The sequence below is a fragment of the Octopus sinensis genome, linkage group LG21 (genome assembly GCF_006345805.1).
Source record: "Octopus sinensis linkage group LG21, ASM634580v1, whole genome shotgun sequence".
Lineage (NCBI taxonomy): Eukaryota > Metazoa > Mollusca > Cephalopoda > Octopoda > Octopodidae > Octopus > Octopus sinensis.
In genome coordinates this window covers 23,178,951-23,185,722 of record NC_043017.1, presented here as the reverse complement: position 1 = coordinate 23,185,722, position 6,772 = coordinate 23,178,951, and the positions used below count along the sequence as shown (strand labels likewise).

Sequence of the window (6,772 nt, the reverse complement as noted above, 5' to 3'; positions counted from 1 at the left end):
TTCTTCTTCTTCTTCTTCTTCTCCTTCTTCTTCTTCTTCTTCTCCTCCTCCTCCTCCTCCTCCTCCTCATCTCATCATCATCATCATCATCATCATCATCATTATTATTATTATTATATTATTATTATTATTATTATATTATTATTATTATTATTATTATTTATTATTATTATTATTATTATTATTATTATTGTTGTTGTTGTGATGAATACTCACAGCTTATTTTGCTGGTTATGATGGAAAGTGTCAGCTGTCCACAGCCAGCAGACTAAGGTGAGACTTATTCGCTGGTCAAACTCTTAAGAACCTTGCGGAGACTCCGTCGTCGTCGTCCACTCAGGGGCGACTCTGGCATTAGGGCTGTTCGGGCTTAGCTCGAGTAAAAATTTAGTGAAGTGAACATGACTTCAAGTATGTAATTGTAGCTAATAACTCGGGTTCCTTTTATTGAGCCTGGTTGCAGTTCATTTATTTTCGTTCAGCGTCTGGTGGTCGTCTAAGAGGTCCCCCGTCTCAAAAGATATCATTCGTAGCAGACGTTCTCTCGACATCGTTCACACGCGTCTGACTCGGGCTCAGAAGTTACAGCCCGAGTTGTTATCTATAATCGTAAAAATTAAAAGTTCAATAAGTTCAATCAAAAAGTTCAATAAATTTCTGTAGAGATAGATAGATTGATTGATAGATTGATACTAGTTTCAGCTCACGAGCTGTGGCCATGCTGGGGCACCGCCATTTTAGGGAGCCTCGTGGAGCTTTTAGGTGTTTTCGCTCAATAAACACACACAACGCCCGGTCTGGGAATCGAAACCGCGATCCTACGACCGCGAGTCCGCTGCCCTAACCAATGGGCCATAGGATTTAAATTCTAATCTATTAAAAGTTTCCATTCTGCAATATTCTTAAAAGAACGAAAAATTATCTAGCAACTCGGGCTAATAATCAACGAGCCTGGTAGGCGTAAAGGACTAACTGACATCTCTTGTTAAGAGTACCGGCATCAGTCAGATCGCTGATGTTTGTTGTGCATTTTGCTGTCGTTATTTGATTGCTGTTATTCTGTGCGTCTGTGTTTAAAGATCAGCTGTGTTTTGCAGGGTTGCTTTATTTTTACCCTTAACTTAGAAATGGAGAAAGACATAGAGCTAGATATAAAAAAAAATATCTTTGGGGCAAGAAATATTGCAGAAAGATGTGAAATTCTCCATGCAGGCATGTGCCTTATGCGAAATCTGTGATGAGCCCGAGTGACGAAATCTGTGATGAGCGTGAGTGACGCTGATGACTTGGCGTCGTCTCTGATATATATATATATTATATATATATATATATTATATAGTTAATCCAAACATGAACAAAGAGAAAACACAACAACGCGAGGACATGGAACAAGTATAGTGTATAGTGAAGGAGGATTTAACGTTTCGAGTGGAGCTCTTCGTCAGAAACATAGAAAAAGGAAAGGTCCAAGAAAGGGAAGACGGAGAAAGAAAATAACCAACGATACACACGCGGTCACATATTGAATATATATATATATATATATATATATATATATATATATATATATATATATATATATTCAATTTGTGACCGCGTGTGTATCGTTGGTTATTTTCTTTCTCCGTCTTCCCTTTCTTAAATATAATTATATATATATATATAACTTATAAAATAAGAGCAAAAGAAAATTTATAATGCCAAATATGCCGAAAAAAAGACAAAATTGTCAATAACCATTATAATTAATGCGTCTCGAAACAAGCCGATAGAAATTTCTAAAAATCCGTTATTACCGTATTGGTCCCAATTACAGAGTTAATTCATAAGAATTTTCTCCTCGTCAGCGATAAATACGTAAGATATAAATGAAAAACCTACTCATACCCATGGAAAAAGCAAATTTAAGTTGTACATATATATATATATATATATATGACAAAGTAGATATATATATTATTTATATATGTAAATACATACACATACATACACACACAGAAACGCATACGTGTATGCATGTATGTTTATATGCACGTATACTTATATTGAGTGGAGGGGTATCTGAATGGATATATATGTGTATGTATACATGAATCTATCTCCCTGTTTGTGTGCGTGCTTGCATGTGCGCATGCGTGTATTTGTAATTTTATTTTGCTTGTTTGTTGTACAGATTCATTGTAACATATTATGTTTCAAATATTGTCCAAATGTAGCTCTCGAAGAAAACAATCCATCATGAAAATGACTTCGACACATTAAAGAATGTTCAGCAGAGCTTCTCTTTCTTTCTTTTTTATGTCCTTTTCTGTTTCCTACGACGGAAGAGGTTGCATGACGGACATCATTGAAAATAGTAAAGTGAGGCGGATTCCTTTATCTCTTCGAGTATCATTGGACGCAGTAGGTGAAACTGATGACTATGAGAGAAGTCTTTCCTGCAAATAAATCTTATGAAATACGCATAATAATAATAATAAACTGGCATAATCTGAACAAGATATTTGACATTTTCAGCTCCCCATAGAAACTTCATCGGCAAGATTTTATTAGCGCTATGTGAAGGGCTGTTGTTCTCGGTTGTGGTGTTGTTTAGCCTAAGATCACTTCTGATCGAACATAACGGTTTCGTCGATAGGTCCTTTGTTAGTTTCTTTGTTGATGTTGTTGAACACCAGGTCAGCCATGATCGAGCAATCTTATGATCAAAGGCGTTCAGTCTTTAACATCCCGGTAATTTTTTAGGTTTAGGATTACATTGTCCGACTTATTCCAGTTTTTTGTGGTATCACAGTGGAATGTGATAAGAGGGGAATTTAGCTGCTAATTCTAGATGGGCAAGCAACCATGTAAATACTCTCACGTTAGCTCGAAGAGTTTGTGGTTCTCAATGCACCCTAATTTTCCCTGTGGGTTTTACGTTGAACGGAGGAATGCTATTTATTCATTAACGACGTTGATGCAGTATAAAAAACATCATCTTTTATATATTCGAAGTATTCGAAGTGATATTTTTAATGTCTTTTTATGCTTTCTTTTAGCTTTTGTAATATCCATTTTCCCTGACTTTTAAGATAAGGCAACAAACAGTAGTAAGTATTGTTACGTCATAATAACCTATGAGGTGTATGTGTGCATGCGTATGCGTTTGAATGTGATTTTTTTTCTCCTCCTACCTGGTTTCCTTTTTTTTTTTACTCACGTTCTCCTTCCTCCTGTCTTTCTTCTTCATCTTTCTTCTTCATCCCCCCGTCTTTCTTCTTCATCCCCTCCTCTCTCGTGCCTACTTCTGTCAATCATCATTCCATTTCACTGAGCACAGTTATTCCCTTTCGCCTCCCTCCCCCTTCCTTTCTGAAGCTACTTCACTTTCTTCTGCTTGCTTTCCTCTTGCTATTACATTTTAAGGGACAGAAAAAGACATATAGTTACAAATACACAACAAGGCTTATTATGTTTATTATGTGTCTGGGGGTCGGGTGGGGGTGGTACTATGCATAGAATGCGTGGCATAATGCGAGATCATTAGCGACAGGGTTGTTAGTTCAAATCTTACCGCTGACTATGAAGTAATTTCTTATCAGACAAAAATCGTTATTTTGCGTCTTTGATCAAGGTACATTACCCTGATTACTTTGGTTTGCCTGATTGATACTGATCTTACTTTATGATGGAAAGGGATTTGGCATAACAAAGATATCCAGGTGTAAAAACAATTGCTTCAGCAAAAGAATCACTAAAATGTAAAACTGAAACAAAACGCATAAAATGATGACTTCCTACTTCATCCTTATACCGACAAGCAAATCCCTATAATCATTACACACTTCAGTATTACCATCACTATCCTCATCGTTTTTATGCTCGTGTTTTCTTTTTCTTTTTTCGGTACCAACATGATTTTATGTTCACTACAACACCGCCAATCATTTTCATATTCCGTCACCTAATCGTAAACACCCAATGTTCTCAGATCCGACCTCACCACACCTATCAGGATTCTATTGATCTCCCAAGACAGTTCATGTTTCAACATCTTTTTCTTACCCAGTAGGTATCATCTAAGCACATGACCTGTCCATAATATAACTGTCTCCCTCTTGATAAACATCAGCACATTATATTTGATGTGTGCGCGTGTGTATTATGATAGAAAATGTTGAGCATTAAGAAATGGCATACGGTATTTTGTCATGTCTCTCGACGTTCTGAATCCAAATTCCACCAATGTTAACTCTGCCGTCCATCTTTCCGACATCGCTTGGATTTATCCGTGTACTTGACGGGTACTTATCTTATTGACAACGAGAGAATGAACATCAAACTCGACGCCGTTGGGATTTAAACTCAGAACGCAAAGATATTTCTAAGTACAACCGTTTAATTCTATCAGTTGTTGTTTCTGTCAAGTTTATCAAGAACAATAGCAATTATCGGATAAATAATATTTTATATTACGAGTAATCTTTGTCAGCAGCCAATAAGTATGGTAGTACTTTTTAGATTAACGATAATTTCGGATTCTGGTTGGAATAACCAAGCTTCTTTGCAGTGGAAAACTCTAGTTTAGTGTATATGGGGTTACGTGACAGCCCAGATACCTTACAACTATATTATGATTTCACCCATTTTGTTGCAAAGTATAACCTAACCAACTTCGAAACAAATTTGTCAACAAATTTCTATCAAAGATTTTTAAAAATCTGGTGGTTCAGTTAAATAGAATTTCAGATCTTTTCAGTTATTGTCTCAGTTAAGTGACACAATTAAGTGAAAATTTTCAAATTTGGTATATAGATGTAATTTTTCATGCTAAATCTGATTTTGTTACTCACTTGTTCCAGAAAAAGAAATTTAAGAAAATGTTATAGAGATTTAAAATATGGTGATTTTTCCCAATCAGAAAACGGGATTTGGAAGCTGGCATTTTGTGCATGATAGCTGTCTATGACAACATTATGAGAAACTTGTGAAAAATTTTGAAGTTTTAATAAGTTTTAGTGAATGAAGTCATGTAAGATGTTGGAATAGATATGTATAAAAAGGGAAAACCGTGAATGAATGCTGTTTTTCTTTTTTTAGCGAAAAAATACAAAAATACAAACTGTACGTTAAATTACGAAAACCGAAAATAATAGAAACAAACTGTAGTTCAGTTCATATAAAACAATTTTCTTTAAGGGATAACATTCTTCTCTTGCAAGTAAAAAACCGCACCCTCCTCGGTTTTCAATTTCTCGATCATATCCGGAAGATTAAACGCGTTGGCTGCAATCATAACTCTTAGTTAGTTTGAAAACATACAGTTCAACGTGATGGAAATGCGGTAGTGACAGGAGAGCAACCGAAAATAGCCATTCGTTTCTCAAAAAATAAAATAAAATAAAAAGATAAATAAAAACAGGTGAAAATGATAAAAAGGATGTAATACAAACTTCAGAAAGTAGGAACTTTAAGCAAACTATACCTTGGCTTGTTACTATGAAAACAGGCACCAATATATCTGTGGCTTTTAATTGGCTAAAATTACCCAAAATTTACAAACTTTAAAAGCTTTATTGCAAAAATGAATTTATTTCCATAATTAGCACACAAAACTTCATTAGTAGTTAACAGAATTGAAAACTGTGACAGCAAAAAAAAAAAAAAAAAATCCAGAATTTTTTCATCCTGCCTTTTTAATCTATGTCTTTTGTTTTAGATTATATATATATATATATATATATATATATATATATATATAAAGGCACTTCGGATAATGCCGTCCTGGGTTCTCCTGCACACAGGAAAAAGGATGGTCATGACTGGAATGCCTTGGATTATATAAATCAGTTCAAACAGAGTTGAACTAAGCCTGTATGTGTGTGTGTGTGTGTGTGTGTGTGTGTGTGTGGTGTGTGTGTGTGTGTGTGTGTGTGTGTGTGTGTGACAAAATTAGTTTATTCCTTATAAGCTTCACAGAGGAATAACATTTTCAAGGATTTGGGAAATGAACTACAATATATACTGAAGGCTCAGCTCAATTCAATGGTGTAAAAGTAGCTCCTTTGGTTGAGAAAAATAGCCCGAGAATACCCAAAATGAGGAAGCTAGCAAAAGAGGTTCCGTTTGAAGTAGAATTCTGTGACTGGATAGTTGTAACTGGCTTATAAAGCTGTTTATTGCTGTTGTTTCTATAAAATCGAGATGTTCTGAAAAGCGAAAACTGTCGCACACCGCTGTTTTGTATGGTTTTCATTGTGCGAAGCTAATTATGCCTTCTCTGTTCTTTCGAAGTGAGTATGCCAATAGTGAGTGTGGTTATAATTTCATTGCATTGTGGTTATAATTTCGCTGCATGCTAGTCGCTGTAAAATATCCTTTCATGCTGTTCACTAGAAACGTTTGTTTGAACTTCTTCACTGCTGAGATGCAGAGCAGTGTCAAATATTGTCATAATCACTGGCAGCCGCCTAACTTGAAAGACATCATGATGAAAAAAGCAATTATCTTCTTGGTTTGATCTACTAACTTTGCTTCTCCGACTTCTGACCGTTTAACTACATTTTGCAACTGTTTAATACACCACCATTTATCTATTTAGTTTCTTAGCAACAGGCGCAATAGACGAAAGATGTGCCGTCCTTAGACTCTGTTGTCTTTGCGTTCTCGGAGCAGTAATGATTTTAGAGGTGTGTCTCATTCTTTGACGTGTGTCATTTCATAAATCAAGTGTGGTTTTATAGTTATTTCTTTATTGTAATCAAAGCAACAGGATTTAACTATGGTTTGT

General features: G+C 35.4%; 1 long non-coding RNA gene across 1 annotated transcript; it reads right to left on the bottom strand.

Annotated features, from left to right (window-relative positions):
- Positions 1-2,282: 2,282 nt before the first annotated feature.
- LOC118767464 lies at positions 2,283-4,337 on the bottom strand. The gene is made up of 2 exons (XR_005003391.1): positions 4,183-4,337; positions 2,283-2,450 (listed from the first exon to the last, which is right to left on the bottom strand). It is a non-coding gene; the product is annotated as an uncharacterized LOC118767464 (long non-coding RNA).
- Positions 4,338-6,772: the final 2,435 nt, after the last annotated feature.